Source organism: Lissotriton vulgaris, chromosome 12, assembly GCF_964263255.1.
Source record: "Lissotriton vulgaris chromosome 12, aLisVul1.2, whole genome shotgun sequence".
Taxonomy (NCBI): domain Eukaryota; kingdom Metazoa; phylum Chordata; class Amphibia; order Caudata; family Salamandridae; genus Lissotriton; species Lissotriton vulgaris.
Window position 1 is genome coordinate 738,048,671 of NC_141700.1, and position 19,426 is coordinate 738,068,096.

Sequence of the window (19,426 nt, forward strand, 5' to 3'; positions counted from 1 at the left end):
TGGATGCCACCGCAGAGGAGATCTGGGCAGTCCAGCGAGCCACCCAGTGTAGGGCAGCAGTTTTTAGGACGGTGCCGGGTGGGCCCCGCACTCGCTCAGGTCTCCATCTTGGCCACGCCCCCCCTCAATCATGTTAATGTGGTATGCTGGCAGTAGCACATCAACTGTGTTTTTTGCAATTTTCACCCCGAGTGTGCTGGGTATACTCAGACGTGAGTCCCAGGCTCTCCACACCACTGGAGTCAAGCTATCCAGGCTGAAACCCGTCCTTGGATGCTTGATTCTGGTCTGGGAAAGACATGGCTTGGTAGTTCGGACTGGACTGTTCCCATGAGGCACAGGGTCAGAGCTGATTTGCATATAGCCAGTGTCTAACCCAGGGTGGTGTGGAGTGCAAAAAAACGATGGATTTAGGCCCAGATCCTTGTACTGGGGTGAATGTATGACATTGTTCTACATTCTGTCCATCAACTGTGTTTTCTGCAATTTTCACCCCAAGTGTGCTGGGTATACTCAGACGTGAGTCCCAGGCTCTCCACACCACTGGAGTCAAGCTATCCAGGCTGATGAAGGCTGATAGCCAGAAACCGGTCCTTGGATGCTTGATTCCGGTCTGGGAAAGACATGGCTTGGTAGTTCGGACTGGACTGTTCCCATGAGGCACAGGGTCAGAGCTGATTTGCATATAGCCAGTGTCTAACCCAGGGTGGTGTGGAGTGCAAAAAAACGATGGATTTAGGCCCAGATCCTTGTACTGGGGTGAATTTATGACATTGTTCTACATTCTGTCCATCAACTGTGTTTTTTGCAATTTTCACCCCGAGTGTGCTGGGTATACTCAGACGTGAGTCCCAGGCTCTCCACACCACTGGAGTCAAGCTATCCAGGCCGATGAAGGCTGATAGCCAGAAACCGGTCCTTGGATGCTTGATTCCGGTCTGGGAAAGACATGGCTTGGTAGTTCGGACTGGACTGTTCCCATGAGGCACAGGGTCAGAGCTGATTTGCATAGTGTCTAACCCAGGGTGGTGTGGAGTGCAAAAAAAACTATGGATTTAGGCCCAGATCCTTGTACTGGGGTGAATGTATGACATTGTTCTACATTCTGTCCATCAACTGTGTTTTTTGGCAGTAGCACAAGCAAGAGAAGGGGACACTGACTTAAAGTGGTGTAATGTGCAGTTAGATTTCATGGTAATGCTTCAGCATTCAATACTGCTGCTTTACAGCTGTGTACCTATTTCATCAGCTTCATACCATACTAAACTAGGAGGAGAAGAAAGTTGGAAATCAGCTTAAACAGCACCTCTTCCAATGGGTGGAAAACTCTGGATATTTAGGACAACTCATTACGAACTCTACACACACCTTTGTGAGTCGGTCTGAAAAGTCCAACTCTCTATTAGTAGAAGTACAAAGAGTGCAATGTATTTTACAATTGTATTACATGTATCTGATTATGACCCAAATATTCTAATTTTATTTTCATTTCATATTTGAAAATAGATTTATAAAGGCATGCAAGAAGAATCCATTAAAGAGAGCTTTAGAAATGCTTTAACTCACTCTAACGCAGCTTTGTGAATCGCACCTTTACACAGAGCATGTGCTGGTCTAAAAAAAAATAGGAAATTTGTTATCGAAGCATTGTGTATTGTTAACTTAATACCTTGTTAATTCTCCTTCTGCCATACATGTTTAATTTAACAGCAAATTGCGACATCTCTTCAAATCTCTTGTACACAACTTAAGTGTTCTGAGAAATCCCTCTGAAACAACCCCTTGCTCGTTACAACTTGACTGACAAATTGACACGATTAGCGTGTTTTTGAAACTAGGACCCAAGAGGGGTGTTATGGTGTTTTTGTGGCAGTGTGTCACATAATGAGAGCTGAGCTGCCAATCACATCCTACAGCTCAAACAGTATAAATGATGCCAGAACTCACCGACATCTAATCCAACCCTGTGACAGTTTCTGCAGCTCATCGATCTCAGAGGAGAAAGAGTGCAGCTGCAGACAGGCCCCCCTGAAGAAGGCTGCACATGCGCATTGAGGTAAGTCAGCAGAGTGTGCCAAACTAGACCTCTCTTGGCTCCTGACTGGTTTGAAATACCTTCTGCTGTCGTTGTATATTTCATAGATCTCACAGTACAGGTTTGCTTCAATGCCACTTGATAAATACTGTGCAAAGTACACTGTTTTTGACCCAATCTATGGAATATGAATAGATACAGAAAGGAAGGATATAGGGAATCGCAGGCCACTCCACAAGGTCATGGAGGTCAGCAAGGCATGTTGTAGGGTCCCAACTCCCGCTGAGACGGGCGGTGAAGCGACAGACCCCTGCCTGGCAACGAGGACCGGTGGCCAAGATTGCATTCTCGCTGGGAATACCATTTGAGAAAGATTAAACACGGTGGAAAGACTTCAGCTGAACAAAGCTGCTCGTGACCTAAAGAGACATAATAGACAAGAAAGAGAGACGAAGCAGTAGGAGGAAAGAAGACATTCAAGGGCCGTTCCGGTATAAACAGGCTCCCACGTGCAAGGCGCCCCTCTGTCCTTGAACCCTGGCTTGTATTTTGCTGAATGTGCTCAAAGCCCCGGTCACTCATACATAAGAGGTCTTAATCATTCGCATTAGTACGGTTCCGTGGCCGCATCCCTTTCTTGATATGTATGAGCTTGCCTCACATTTAACTATATTTTACACAATATGTACAGTCCATCAGAAATATTTCTCGCTCAAATAATTCAAAAGTTAATAATATAAAGCTGCAGATGGAACACAAAACTTTTCCTAATGTATCAGTTCGCCTTTTTCGTTTTTACACAAATTAAATGTGTATGAACAGTGGAAGAGGTGTGGCGCAGCGGCCAGGGTGCCTGACTCCGGACCACGGGTTTCACGATTCTATGCCCAGTACCAGTGACATGCGACTCTGGTTATTCTTCCCCACGGCCACCAGCGCCGGAACGCCTCTTCGGAGGTAGCTGTGCGCTTTAACAAATTCTGCTATATACCCAACCCGAAAATGAAGGCAGGGCTTCATTGTACAGGAGATTTGCCGTTCCTTTTTTATTTTTGATGTACACAGTGAAAAAAACACGTATCTTTCTTTGTCACGAAAATGTGAAATGTTCCGCTAAAAAGGGAATTTATGTAATCCATTCTGCAGCTTTATCATTCAACACTTTTGCCTTTTCAAATAGGTTGCAGATCCTACTTAAAATGTAATTTACCAACAATTGTCATACTATTTTATATGAAAGAGAAAATCTACTATTTTATTAACACTGTCCTTTCGATCTGCTTGAGTAAAATATATACAGTGTTCTCAGCAGAAAAAGAAGCTTAGCTGTACACACTTTTCTGATGCAAGGTTTGCCACTTTTATTCTGACGGTCCCAGTTTAGTGTTGAAACCTGCCTTATAAAGCTCACTTCCGGGTTTATTCTGGTCTCACCATTTACTCCTCCAAAATCACCTATTTAGTGCAAAGAAAGCCTTACAGACCAGCCACGGTTGCATATCACAGTTTTATCATGTGAGTGTCAACCCCTGGGGCACTTTAGGATTCGGCATGGCAGATTTTTAAAAACAGATTCAAAGTTTGCAAATGTCGTTTATGCTCCAGGGCCCCTCTGTGACGCAAAGCCTACCCGGCTTGGATAGCATTTACCTGTTTGGGCTTTAGACACACTCGTGTGCACAGTTCACCAATTGAGGCTCTGAGCACCACAGTGCCCACAGGAAGAGCTCATTCAGGACCGAGTCCCACCAGAGCCGCGGGCAGAAACACCCGCCACAAGTACCGGGTGAAGTCACCCAGAAAGGGAGAATCCAGCGGCCAATATTATCATGCTTCCGGAGTCACGTTCAGCGTCCGGAGTCAGTTGGAATGGTCCATGGTATAGTATGCGCACAACGTGTCATTCCCTCCTCCCCAAATTCTGTCACTACGCCCAAGAACTCTCAGAATCAAGGTAGGTTGTCCACGGCGTAGCCTTTTATTTACATCAAGCCAAGGAATTAACCACAGACCATTACCAAGTAAAGTATCCTTCTTGGATATATAAGAATTATTCACAGCATCACACTTTAGCTGCTTTGTCCAGGGGCCGGGGAGGAAGCTCAGCCCTGTGTCCCTACTACTCCCCTAGGCAGGGGGGGGGGGCTGTAGGGGCCTGTGTTACGCCACTGGCCCCATTAATCTGACTGCTAGTCGCCAACCAGTCCATGTTTGCTTCCCACGACTGTTTTGTGACCCATTCCTCATTTTGAGGTAGGACTAAAGCCCTAATCAGCTGCATTGAGTATGATTGAGCGGGTAGCCAGTTTGTGCCCACCTGCGGAGGCCTGTAAATGCAGGAATGAAGGCCCTGAGGAACATCCGACCTGCCTTCACAGTCTCTTACTGCCGACATTTGGTTTTAAAGCATACCCTGTCCATTAACATCAGGGTAGTATGCAGTGGTCCCGTGGACAAATAAATGTCTGCTCTCTCCGAGGCTATCTGTCTTCAATCCCCATATGGAAGCCTCGTGCACAAATTCCCCTTTGTAAATCAGTTTCGGACGCACTATGTACCTTTAATAAATTGCAACTTGTGCTTCTGTGGTTAAAGCCTGTGTTTTTGCAAATGGCGACTGTGAGACTGCACCAGCACTTTGTACATTTGGCCCTAGGCTGCCTGGGAGAGAAGGGCAGTCCTGAAACTACCTGCACAAAGTAGCAAATGTACTACGAGCAGCTCCATCATGAGTTACACCGCTTCCGCCTTCCACTGTCAAATACTTTAAAAATTCTTTAGGGATGATGTTACTGAGGAAATTGGTATCCAATCAGTGACACTTTATAAAAAAAAACGATTTTGATTGTTGTGGCAGTCTTCTCCTCCAAATTATGTCTAATCTGTTTGCCCTTTCCTAACACCACAATTAATCCCCATTACAGTTTTCTTGTATTATTTTATTTCGTCCTCAAAAATTATGAACAATAAAAGTCCCTCGAGAGCCTATTTATTCCAAACTCTGATCAGATTAACCACATGGTCCGTGCCCCGTCCCTAGATGAGAGGGAAAACCATAACGTGTGCCCACGGGAAGAGAGGTCTCAGTGGGGGCGCTGTGCCACGTCACGGGAACCCATTTGGAGTCATTTCTTTTGTCTTTTTTAAATGTCCTCTTTCTCTTTAGAAGGTGCCAGTTTCTAAGAACCAAATCTTACGTGTCTTGTCCGGTTTTGAAAACCAAACTCTAAAATGACAAAGCAACTTTATTTCTTTCAGTTAATAAAAACCCAAACAATCTTCTAAAAGTCAATTAATTCCAAAATTTTGAAATTATTAAATTTCAATTGCATATCAAAGTCTTCAATATTGCACTCCATTCCGATCTCAGTATAGAGTGCATTAATTCAGTTTAAAACCAGTCTGTCAAAGCCGGGTCCGGTGGCTCAGTGGACTAATGCATCCACTGAAGGGGCTTTTGGTCGATCTCATGGTCACAGGTTCAAATCCCAGCAGGTCCACTCAGCCTTTCATCCCTTTGAGGTCGATACAATGAGAACCATTGAGTTGGGTAACAATATACATCTGTTATTTCAGCGCCAAGATGCCCCTTGCTGGGGTGAACGTGCGCTTTACAAACACTTATGTTATGAATCACTTTTATGCCTAGGAAGTTAAATTAAAATGGACACAATCATCCAGAACATATTAATATATCAATAAAACAATCTTCTATATTGCTATCACTTCCAGCCCCAATATAAAAATGCCTTGAAGCAGTTAAAAACCAGTCTGTAAATTACTTTTATAACTAAGGGGATGGATAATGGATCGACTTAGTCCTCCAGGCAACGGGTCTTAGCAAACAAGGGTGTCTGTAGTCGCTATTTCATCAGTGGATCAAAGGCACGTTTTTCCTTGGTCTGGGTTGACTTTTCATAAAATGTCAGAAATTTCATCATCTTTAAATTCACATAGGGATCTTTTGGTTCCAGGCCTTTAATTATTGCAGGTCTACATAAATGCTCCTATCATTGAAGGCTTTTTTCAATAATAGCACTCAAATTGTTTTTGAAGAGGGGGAGAAGCAGATCAGATGATTGAAGTTTTGCTTCACTGCACCACATTGGTTACATGTCACGGGACCATTTTACATCAATTCTGGCTCATCAGCTACACTTGGTAAAAACCCAAACCTTGTGGCCATGAGTTTTCGTTTCAAAGGAAATGCGTATGTTGTGTGTAGATATTCTGCCAGACGAGCTGTTGTGGAAGACTGCACGACCATCCAGGCATGAGACCGCTTTTCTAGTTTGGTTTGTCTTCTAGAAATGAATGGAATTTGGCCATTTTGTTTATCACCCTAAGGTAGACAGGAAAAGGAGTTCCATGCCCAGGGTTCTGTTGTATTTGTTTCCTCCATAGCTGTTTTCAAGAATTTGCCATAGCTTGAATGTGGATCTTCTTCTTGGGCCCACCACAAGACATCATGTAAGTAATTGGCACAAATTTAACCAGATTTTATACCAGCTTTTAATAACAGCGTATCTTCTACCAATATCTTGTTTGTAAGACCAAATTCCAATCTCACCTGTGCCGGGGATGCATTCTGCAGTCAATTGAAAACTTTTTTGTACGCTTTTTTCTGTAGGTTATCTAAAAGTTGTGCGTCTTTTCCATTTAGCATGATGCTTGCATGAGCCACTGTTGGCAGTAATTTGGCACCCATAACTGCAAGCAGCGGTTTGCAAGATGAACCCCTTAACTTTTTTGCATGGGCACAGAATGTGTAGATTAGGCCATTGCTTTTTTTCTCGAGACATTGTTTATGAAATTAACCGCCACAAGTATTGGGTGAAGCCACCCAGAAAGGGAGAATCCAGCGGCCATTATTATCATGCTTCCCGAGTCACGTTCAGCGTCTGGAGTCAGTTGGAATGGTCCACGGTATAGTATGCGCACAAAGTGTCATTCCCTCCTCCCCAAATTCTGTCACCTTAGCCCCACTACGCCCAAGAACTCTCAGAATCAAGGTAGGTTGTCCACGGCGTAGCCTTTTATCCACATCAAACCAAGGAATTAACCACAGACCATTACCAAGTAAAGTATCCTTCTTGGATATATAAGAATTATTCACAGCATCACACTTTAGCTGCTTTGTCCAGGGGCCGCAGAGTATGCTCAGCCCAGTGGCGCTACTAAGGGCGCCCCTCCCCTAAGCACGGGGGCGGGGCGCCTGTCATTCTGATCATGAGGCTCAGGTGGGAGAGGTTGGTCCTCATTTCTTTCTGACTGTGGCTCAATTTGCTGGCAGAACAAAACTCCTCCCCCGCCCCCCCCTCGGGGGCTGCAGGGGCCTGTGTTACGCCACTGGCCCCATGAATAACACTGTAGGTCGCCAACCAGTCCATGTTTGCTTCCCAAGACTGTTTTGTGACCCGCTCCTCATTTTGAGGTATGACTAAAGTTCTAATCAGCTGCATTGAGTATGATTGAGCGGGTAGCCAGTTTGTGCCTACCTGCGGAGGCCTGTAAATGCAGGAATGAAGGAACATCCTACCTGCCTTCACAGTCCCTTACTGCCAACATTTTGTTTTAAAGCATACCCTGACCATTAGCTTCAGGGTAGTATGCAATGGTCCCATGGACAAATAAATGTCTGCTCTCTCCAAGGCTTACTGTCTTCAATCCCCATAAGGAAGCCTCGTGCACAAATTCCCCTTTGCAAATCAGTTTCGGGCGCACTATCTACCTTTAACAAATTGCAACTTGTGCTTCTGTGGTTAAAGCCTGTGTTTTTGCAAATGGCGACTTTGAGACTGCACCAGCACTTTGCAATGTGAAAGTATCAACCCAGGCTATCTTATAAGCAAACACTAGCTATGTCCAGAAAGATTCTGTTCAAAAAATGAGCATAAACTATAACATAAACATGAAATTGATATAAAAAAAATGATTTGTTTTAATTAAAAAAGATTGATTTTACAATTAAATTGTGTATACAAGATAAATTGATGCAATAAAACAGATATTCTTTATAGATAAAACACATGAATTAAAAACACTGAAAAGACAATTATGTTTGTCCTATCTAATATTGCTGTGGCTGTGGTCTGTCTGTCAACGCGTTTCGACACGTCGAGGTGTCTTCATCAGGACAAATATATTTGCAGCCAATTTCTCTAGAAAGAACAGAACATTTTTAGTTCTTATTCGCATTTAAAAGAGTGTTATAGTTCCTATTCACATTCTGTTTGCTAATATCAACAACAAGAATTTCAGTTCAATTATTATTCTTCATTTGAAATTCTGAGCATAAAACGTCTCTTTATACATAGCTTAGTGTAAGGGATTCATTCTTACATGGAGGTACCCAAAGAAAGACACGTTAAAAAAGACATTTTCATTCTGATTCCTGATTACCATAACAATGGAGTTATTTTTACTACTTTATGAAATTGCCTATGTACAATTGATACATTCTCTATGTTTGATAAATCTTGATAAACCACCTTATTTTTGTCAGATCGTATTCAGTACATAACATGTGGTTCTCTTGTTTTTGTTATGCATTATCTCCCATACCTCAGATCTAATATAGATCATCAATTTCTCATAGTTAACCCTTCTACCTGGATGGCAAAGGTGGATAAAAGAAATAGAAAAAAGAAGAAGAAAAAGCATAATTATGCTGATGGTACATCGCGATTATGCTAATTAGGCTTCTAATCTCACCAGGATAAAATACAGAGAATTTGAAAGATTTAGACATGTCAATTGTGTCTTTTTCAGATTTCACATGCCGCAAAATATATATTTTTAAAGGTGCCTCACCCTTCATGTACTAAAATGGAGAACTAAAGACCTCTAAAAAAGTCCCACCAGGTAAAAGAAAGGATACTGAATGTATAACCCGACATGAGGCACAAGGCATGCAAATGTAAAGATCTAATGAAACGCTAGGGAACATCCAAGTGCATAGAGAAAAACCTATGACAAAATAGACAATTTTATAGACAGATATGCTTTATAGGATATACCGGTAATAATAGAAATAGGACTAAACTCATATAACAGTTAAATTAGAAATAGGACTAAACTTTTGTATCTCTGAAAGCTTTTTCTTCTTCTTTTTTCTATTTCTTTTATCCACCTTTGCCGTCCAGGTAGAAGGGTTAACTATAAGAAATTGATGATCTATATTAGATCTGAGGTATGGGAGATAATGCATAACAAAAACAAGAGAACCACATGTTATGTACTGAATAGGATCTGACAAAAATAAGGTGGTTTATCAAGATTTATCAAACATAGCGAATGTATCAATTGTACATAGGCAATTTCATAAAGTAGTAAAAATAACTCCATTGTTATGTTAATCAGGAATCAGAATGAAAATGTCTTTTTTAACGTGTCTTTCTTTGGGTACCTCCATGTAAGAATGAATCCCTTACACTAAGCTATGTATAAAGAGACGTTTTATGCTCAGAATTTAAATGAAGAATAATAATTGAACTGAAAGTCTTGTTGTTGATATTAGCAAACAGAATGTGAATAGGAACTATAACACTCTTTTAAATGCGAATAAGAACTAAAAATGTTCTGTTCTTTCTAGAGAAATTGGCTGCAAATATATTTGTCCTGATGAAGACACCACGACGTGTCGAAACGCGTTGACAGACAGACCACAGCCACAGCAATATTAGATAGGACAAACATAATTGTCTTTTCAGTGTTTTTAATTCATGTGTTTTATCTATAAAGAATATCTGTTTTATTGCATCAATTTATCTTGTATACAAAATTTAATTGTAAGATCAATCTTTTTTAATTAAAACAAATCATTTTTTGATATCAATTTCATGTTTGTGTTATAGTTTATGCTCATTTTTTGAACAGAATCTTTCTGGACATAGCTAGTGTTTACTTATAAGATAGCCTGGGTTGATACCTTCACATTGTACGTTTTCCCTGACCCAGGATCTTTATCCTTACCAGGGGGCTCTTGATTTATTACAAAAAAATGCACCAGCACTTTGTACATTTGGCCCTAGGCTCCCTGGGAGAGAAGGGCAGTCCTGAAACTACCGGCACTAAATGGCAAATGCACTACGAGCAGCTCCATCAGGAGTTACACCGCTTCCGCCTTCCACTGCCAAATACTTTTAAAATTCTTAATCGATGATGTTACTGAGGAAATTGGTATCCAATCAGTGACACTTAAAAAAAAACGATTTTGATTGTTGTGGCAGTCTTCTCCTCCAAATTATGTCTAATCTGTTTGCCCTTTCCTAACACCACAATTAATCCCCATTACAGTTTTCTTGTATTATTTTATTTCGTTCTCAAAAATTTTGAATAATAAAAGTCCCTCGAGAGTCTATTTATTCCAAACTGTGATTAGATTAACCACATGGTCCGTGCCCCGTCCCTAGATGAGAGGGAAAACCATAACGTGTGCACACGGGAAGAGAGGTCTCAGTGGGTTCGCTGTGCCCCGTCCTGGGAACCCATTTGGCGTCATTTCTTTTGTCTTTTTTAAATGTCCTCTTTCTCTTTAGAAGGTGCCCGTTTCTAAGAACCAAATCTTACGTGTCTTGTCCGGTTTTGGAAACCAAACTCTAAAATTACAAAGCAACTTTATTTCTTTCAGTTAATAAAAACCCAAACAATCTTCTAAAAGTCAATTAATTCCAAAATTTTGAAATTATTAAAATTCAATTGCATATCAAAGTCTACAATATTGCACTCCATTCTGATCTCAGTATAGAGTGCATTAATTCAGTTTAAAACCAGTCTGTCAAAGCCGGGTCCAGTGGCTCAGTGTACTAATGCATCCACTGAAGGGGCTTTTGGTCGATCTCATGGTCACAGGTTGAAATCCCAGCAGGTCCACTCAGCCTTTCATCCCTTTGAGGTCGATACAATGAGAACCATTGAGTTGGGTAACGATGTACATCTGTTATTTCAGCGCCAAGATGCCCATTGCTGGGGTGAACGTGCGCTTTACAAATACTTATGTTATGAATCACTTTTATGCCTAGGAAGTTAAATTAAAATGGACACAATCATCCAGGACATATTAATATATCAATAAAACAATCTTCTATATTGCTATCACTTCCAGCCCCAATATAAAAATGCCTTGAAGCAGTTAAAAACCAGTCTGTAATCTACTTTTATAACTAAGGGGACGGATACTGGATCGACTTAGTCCTCCAGGCAACGGGTCTTAGCAAACAAGGGCGTCTGTAGTCGTTATTTCATCAGTGGATCAAAGGCACGTTTTTCCTTGGTCTGGGTTGACTTTTCATAAAATGTCAAAAATGTCCTCATCTTTAAATTCATATAGGGATCTTTTGGGTCCAGGCCTGTAATTATTGCAGGTCTCCATGAATGCTCCTATCATTGAAGGCTTTTTTCAATGATAGCGCTCAAATTGTTTTTGAAGAGGGGGAGAAGCAGATCAGATGATTGAAGTTTTGCTTCACTGCACCACATTGGTTACATGTCACGGGACCATTTTACATCAATTCTGGCTCATCAGCTACACTTGGTAAAAACCCAAACCTTGTGGCCATGAGTTTTCGTTTCAAATGAAATGCGTATGTTGTGTGTAGATATTCTGCCAGACGAGCTGTTGTGGAAGACTGCACGACCATCCAGGCATGAGACCGCTTTGCTAGTTTGGTTTGTCTTCTAGAAATGAATGGAATTTGGCCATTTTGTTTATCACCCTAAGGTAGACAGAAAAAGGAGTTCCGTGCTTAGGGTTCTGTTGTATTTGTTTCCTCTATAGCTGTTTTCAAGAATTTGCCATAGCTTGAATGCAGATCTTCTTCTTGGGCCCACCACAAGACATCATGTAAGTAATTGGCACAAATTTAACCAGATTTTATACCAGCTTTTAATAACAGCGTATCTTCTACCAATATCTTGTTTGTAAGACCAAATTCCAATCTCACCTGTGCCGGGGATGCATTCTGCAGTCAATTGAAAACTTTTTTGTACGCTTTTTTCTGTAGGTTATCTAAAAGTTGTGCGTCTTTTCCATTTAGCATGATGCTTGCATGAGCCACTGTTGGCAGTAATTTGGCACCCATAACTGCAAGCAGCGGTTTGCAAGATGGACCCCTTAACTTTTTTGCATGGGCACAGAATGTGTAGATTAGGCCATTGCTTTTTTTCTCGAGACATTGTTTATGAAATTAACCGCCACAAGTATCGGGTGAAGCCACCCAGAAAGGGAGAATCCAGCTGCCATTATTATCATGCTTCCGGAGTTACGTTCAGCGTCTGGAGTCAGTTGGAATGGTCCACGGTATAGTATGCGCACAACGTGTCATTCCCTCCTCCCCAAATTCTGTCACCTTAGCCCCACTACGCCCAAGAACTCTCAGAATCAAGGTAGGTTGTCTACGGCGTAGCCTTTTATCCACATCAAGCCAAGGAATTAACCACAGACCATTACCAAGTAAAGTATCCTTCTTGGATATATAAGAATTATTCACAGCATCACACTTTAGCTGCTTTGTCCAGGGGCCGCGGAGTATGCTCAGCCCAGTGACGCTACTAAGGGCGCCCCTCCCCTAAGCACAGGGGGCGGGGCGCCTGTCATTCTGATCATGAGGCTCAGGTGGGAGAGGTTGGTCCTCATTTCTTTCTGACTGTGGCTCAATTTGCTGGCATAACAAAACTCCTCCCCCCGCCCCCCCCTCGGGGGCTGCAGGGGCCTGTGTTACGCCACTGGCCCCATGAATAACACTGTAGGTCGCCAACCAGTCCATGTTTGCTTCCCAAGACTGTTTTGTGACCCGCGCCTCATTTTGAGGTAGGACTAAAGTTCTAATCAGCTGCATTGAGTATGATTGAGCGGGTAGCCAGTTTGTGCCTACCTGCGGAGGCCTGTAAATGCAGGAATGAAGGAACATCCGACCTGCCTTCACAGTCTCTTACTGCCAACATTTTGTTTTAAAGCATACCCTGACCATTAGCATCAGGGTAGTATGCAATAGTCCCATGGACAAATAAATGTCTGCTCTCTCCGAGGCTTTCTGTCTTCAATCCCCATAAGGAAGCCTCGTGCACAAATTCCCCTTTGCAAATCAGTTTCGGGCGCACTATGTACCTTTAACAAATTGCAACTTGTGCTTCTGTGGTTAAAGCCTGTGTTTTTGCAAATGGCGACTTTGAGACTGCACCAGCACTTTGCAATGTGAAGGTATCAACCCAGGCTATCTTATAAGCAAACACTAGCTATGTCCAGAAAGATTCTGTTCAAAAAATGAGCATAAACTATAACATAAACATGAAATTGATATAAAAAAAATGATTTGTTTTAATTAAAAAAGATTGATTTTACAATTAAATTGTGTATACAAGATAAATTGATGCAATAAAACAGATATTCTTTATAGATAAAACACATGAATTAAAAACACTGAAAAGACAATTATGTTTGTCCTATCTAATATTGCTGTGGCTGTGGTCTGTCTGTCAACGCGTTTCGACACGTCGAGGTGTCTTCATCAGGACAAATATATTTGCAGCCAATTTCTCTAGAAAGAACAGAACATTTTTAGTTCTTATTCGCATTTAAAAGAGTGTTATAGTTCCTATTCACATTCTGTTTGCTAATATCAACAACAAGACTTTCAGTTCAATTATTATTCTTCATTTGAAATTCTGAGCATAAAACGTCTCTTTATACATAGCTTAGTGTAAGGGATTCATTCTTACATGGAGGTACCCAAAGAAAGACACGTTAAAAAAGACATTTTCATTCTGATTCCTGATTACCATAACAATGGAGTTATTTTTACTACTTTATGAAATTGCCTATGTACAATTGATACATTCGCTATGTTTGATAAATCTTGATAAACCACCTTATTTTTGTCAGATCGTATTCAGTACATAACATGTGGTTCTCTTGTTTTTGTTATGCATTATCTCCCATACCTCAGATCTCATATAGATAATCAATTTCTCATAGTTAACCCTTCTACCTGGACGGCAAAGGTGGATAAAAGAAATAGAAAAAAGAAGAAGAAAAAGCATAATTATGCTGATGGTACATCGCGATTATGCTAATTAGGCTTCTAATCTCACCAGGATAAAATACAGAGAATTTGAAAGATTTAGACATGTCAATTGTGTCTTTTTCAGATTTCACATGCCGCAAAATATATATTTTTAAAGGTGCCTCACCCTTCGTGTACTAAAATGGAGAACTAAAGACCTCTAAAAAAGTCCCACCAGGTAAAAGAAAGGATACTGAATGTATAACCCGACATGAGGCACAAGGCATGCAAATGTAAAGATCTAATGAAACGCTAGGGAACATCCAAGTGCTTAGAGAAAAACCTATGACAAAATAGACAATTTCATAGACAGATATGCTTTATAGGATATACCGGTAATAATAGAAATAGGACTAAACTCATATAACAGTTAAATTAGAAATAGGACTAAACTTTTGTATCTCTGAAAGCTTTTTCTTCTTCTTTTTTCTATTTCTTTTATCCACCTTTGCCGTCCAGGTAGAAGGGTTAACTATAAGAAATTGATGATCTATATTAGATCTGAGGTATGGGAGATAAAGCATAACAAAAACAAGAGAACCACATGTTATGTACTGAATAGGATCTGACAAAAATAAGGTGGTTATCAAGATTTATCAAACATAGCGAATGTATCAATTGTACATAGGCAATTTCATAAAGTGGTAAAAATAACTCCATTGTTATGTTAATCAGGAATCAGAATGAAAATGTCTTTTTTAACGTGTCTTTCTTTGGGTACCTCCATGTAAGAATGAATCCCTTACACTGGGAACCCATTTGGCGTCATTTCTTTTGTCTTTTTCAAATGTCCTCTTTCTCTTTAGAAGGTGCCCGTTTCTAAGAACCAAATCTTACGTGTCTTGTCCGGTTTTGGAAACCAAACTCTAAAATGACAAAGCAACTTTATTTCTTTCAGTTAATAAAAACCCAAACAATCTTCTAAAAGTCAATTAATTCCAAAATTTTGAAATTATTAAAATTCAATTGCATATCAAAGTCTACAATATTGCACTCCATTCTGATCTCAGTATAGAGTGCATTAATTCAGTTTAAAATCATTCTGTCAAAGCTGGGTCCAGTGACTCAGTGGACTAATGCATCCACTGTAGGGGCTTTTGTTCGATCTCATGGTCACAGGTTCAAATCCCAGCAGATCCACTCAGCCTTTCATCCATTTGAGGTCGATACAATGAGAACCATTGAGTTGGGTAACAATATACATCTGTTATTTCAGCGCCAAGATGCCCCTTGCTGGGGTGAACGTGCGCTTTACAAATACTTATGTTATGAATCACTTTTATACCTAGGAAGTTAAATTAAAATGGACGCAATCATCCAGAACATATTAATATATCAATAAAACAATCTTCTATATTGCTATCACTTCCAGCCCCAATATAAAAATGCCTTGAAGCAGTTAAAAACCAGTCTGTAAATTACTTTTATAACTAAGGGGATGGATACTGGATCGTCTTAGTTTTCCAGGCAACGGGTCTTAGCAAACAAGGGCGTCTGTAGTCGCTATTTCATCAGTGGATCAAAGGCACGTTTTTCCTTCGTCTGGATTGACTTTTCATAAAATATCAGAAATTTCATCATCTTTAAATTCAGATAGGGATCTTTTGGGTCCAGGCCTTTAAATATTGCCGGTCTACATGAATGCTTCTATCATTAAAGGCTTTTTTCAATGATAGCGCTCAAATTGTTTTTGAAGAGGGGGAGAAGCAGATCAGATGATTGAAGTTTTGCTTCACTGCACCACATTGGTTACATGTCACAGGACCATTGTACATTAATTCAGGCTCATCAGCTACACTTGGTAAAACTCCAAACCTTGTGGCCATGAATTTTCGTTTCAAATGAAATGCGTATGTTGTGTGTAGATATTCTGCCAGACGAGCTGTTGCGGAAGACTGCACGACCATCCAGGCATGAGACCGCTTTGCTAGTTTCGTTTGTCTTCTAGAAATGAGTGGGATTTGGCCATTTTGTTTATCGCCCTACGGTAGATAGAAAAAGGAGTTCTGTGCCCAGGGTTCTGTTGTATCTGTTTCTTCCATAGCTGTTTTCAAGAATTTGCCATAGCTTGAATGCGGATCTTCTTCTTGGGCCCACCACAAGACATCATGTAAGTAATTGGCTCGAATTTAACCAGATTTTATACCAGCTTTTAATAACAGCGTATCTTCTACCAATATCTTGTTGTGTAAGACCAAATTCCAATCTCACCTGTGCCGGGGTTGCATTCTGCAGTAAATTGAAAACTTTTTTGTACGCTTTTTTCTGTAGGTTATCTAAAAGTTGTGCGTCTTTTCCATTTAGCATGATGCTTGCATAAGCCACTGTTGGCAGTAATTTGGCGCCCATAACTGCAAGCAGCAGCTTGAAAGATGGACCCCTTAACTTTTTTGCAAGGGCACAGAATGTGTAGATTAGGCCATTGCTTTTTTTCTTGAGACATTGTTTAAGAAATTAAAAGTTTAGTCGATCATCTATGTATATCCCCAGATATTTGTAGTAATTGACTACCACTAGAGCTGTTTCTTTCAGCTTAATAAAGTGTTGATTTTGAAGCCAGCCCTCAATAGACATGGTTTTAGTTTTTGAAATGTTAATTTCCAAGGCATTATCCTTGGCAAACATTGATAACTCATTTAGCGATCTTTGTAAGCCCTCCCTTGTTAGGTTAAGCAAGAATATTTCATCAGCATTAGAAAGATGTGTTATAGATAATGGACCCAGGCATGGTGGAAGAGAATTTACTTGATTTAATCTTGGTGAGAGGTCTGCCATAAAGAGATTGAATAAACGAGGCCGTAATACACAGCCTTGCTTTAGACCCATCTCTGTCTGTATTTCACTTGACAGCCTCGTGCTGTTTGCTATTTTTATGCAAATCCAAGTGCCTGTATACTGTTGCATTATGGTGCATAATAGTTTCATGAAGGCCCTAATTCTTCAATTTACTCCACAGCAGCCCTCGGTCTACACAATCAAATGCTGCTTTAAAATCAATGAAACAAAATTGTAACTTCCTCTGCAAACACTTGCACCTTTCTGCTATTATTGCCAGGGCTAGTATGTTGGTTGTCGTTCCAAACCCTTTGCAAAATCCTGTTTGGTTGAAAGGGTTCAACTTGTTGTTGTTAGAACATTTCATTACGTCCTCCAGGATTAATGATGCTTAGTATTTGGCTTCCACATCCGTAAGAGCTATAAGCCTATAATGTCCTGGATCCCGCCTATCAGCCCCGTAAATTTTAGGTTGATTTCTGACCCTTTCCAACTCATAGGCAGACTGTTTGTTGTTCCTACCTCAGTATTTTGCCCGACAACGGGATTGCCCAGTAGTCGGTGTCACTCCTGAAAATGACCTGAGGAAACCCATTTGTCCCCAGGGCTCCATCCCATCGACCTGATGTTATTATTTTTGAAATCTTTTCTACCACATAACGTTGACTATCCAGAGCTATTGGAGAGCTAGGATTATACTCAGTTTTCTGATGGTTCCCAAAGACTTAGACTCCAAGTCAATATGACTTTTATTATCAGCAGAGCATGTAACTCCTTTAAATGTTTTGTTTAGGTGAACTACCCAAGTCGACTCAGTCACACATGCATTATTTATGATTTGTGGTGCTCTAGTTGTCCCATTTATAATTTCCCAAAAAGCTCTGCTGTTGTTTCGTTTAGCACAGAAAATCTACTTTTTCCAGAACTTTTACTGTTTCATTTTTTGATCCTCCCAAATTATTTTGTTGTATAGGTTAAAAAAACTTTTTATATGATCCCAGGTTGATTTTGCAGAGTTAATGGACCTGTTCTTTCTGACCGCCTTTCTTATTTCTTTTCTTAATGTGGAAGCTTTTTTTGAGAGGCGTGAATTATGCTTATTAATTGTTTTCCGTACATAATAGTTTTTGGGCGCATGCCTTATCAAATTAGTAGTAAAAGTTGTCCAATTCGCTACTCGACTAGTTTCTAAATTTATATTCATTTCTAGTATCTCCTTAGCTAGCATTTTTAGTTCTGGTAGTGTATCTGCCGACCATCGTATTCCTTTCAGAGTAGTTGTCGTCAGATGCCCTAGTTCATTAGGTGCTGGCTAATGCTTTGTAAAGTTTATTCTTATTTCTAGGTGCTGGTATGGGTGATCACTTTGGGTTGTATATTTAATAATATACTTCCTTACCTGGTTCAATAATGTTAGGATTAATATTGTATAGTCTATTATTGACTGTGCATTTGTGCCTTGATAAGTCCAACGAGGGGGAGTTGTCATCTTCAGTTCTGCCATTTAGTACTCTCAGGCCTAGATGTTCCAGGGCCAGAACTATTTTTTGCCCATTTAAATCCTTTTGTCTTACTGTTGATGGCATTTGTGAAGGAACAGACAAGAACACATTTTGCGCTACTATTTGCTCATATTCCTCTGTGGTGTAAATTAGATTTGAGTTAAAACTACCTGTTATAATTATTTCCCAAGCTCAGTTCTCAAATCTAATATCTGTGATTATTGAAAGTAGTTTATTCAGTTGTAATTACTTTTTCTATACGTTCGGGTGCAAATAGACATTTATTAATATTATTGTTGTCACATGGTTGGACAGTTGGTCCAATTTAATTACTTGTAGGTCAGATGCTGTGGTGTGGAGCTGTTCTGAACTAATTGCCAATGTTGTGGATATATATGCTGCTAAGCCTCCGTTTGCTCTCTCATACCAATGTGTTCTTATGCCATTAACATAATGAAGTTTATAATTAGCCGCTTCCTTTGGCTCAGTAAGCCAAGTCTCTTATAGTGCAATGATCTCATAGTTGTTCCACTTTTTGGAGGGACATTATCCTTTATTTCTCTTTTTGCCCCTGCAATGTTCCAAAGTACAAGCATTAAGCTGTTTTTATGAATACTTTTTCTTTGTGCAGTGAGTCACTCCCTTTTCGGAGCATAAAAGGTTGAAGCTATCCATTCCCATTGATTTAGGTCCTGTTCCTGTGTTTGTCTGTTCTTGTTTTTATTTATGTCACCTATTTTTCCTATGGCATTTTTGTAGCACTAATTATACTCAAACATTCTTGGTATCTAGGCTGTGCCTCCTAGATGGCTTTGTTAGAAGTGAATGGTAACATGGTCTTGGGGGTTTTGTAAGTGTTACATCCCATACTTCCAATTGTTGTCTTGCATTCATGATTGATAACACCATTTGCTTGTTTTTCCAAGTCGAGAAGGTTCTTTCCATCTGACTCTTTTCTTCTTGAGGAATACATTTATTTGATCAATCTGTTTGAGAAAGATTTTTTAGATGAGGGATTTCAGCTATCAATCTCATTATGTTTCCTCAATGGA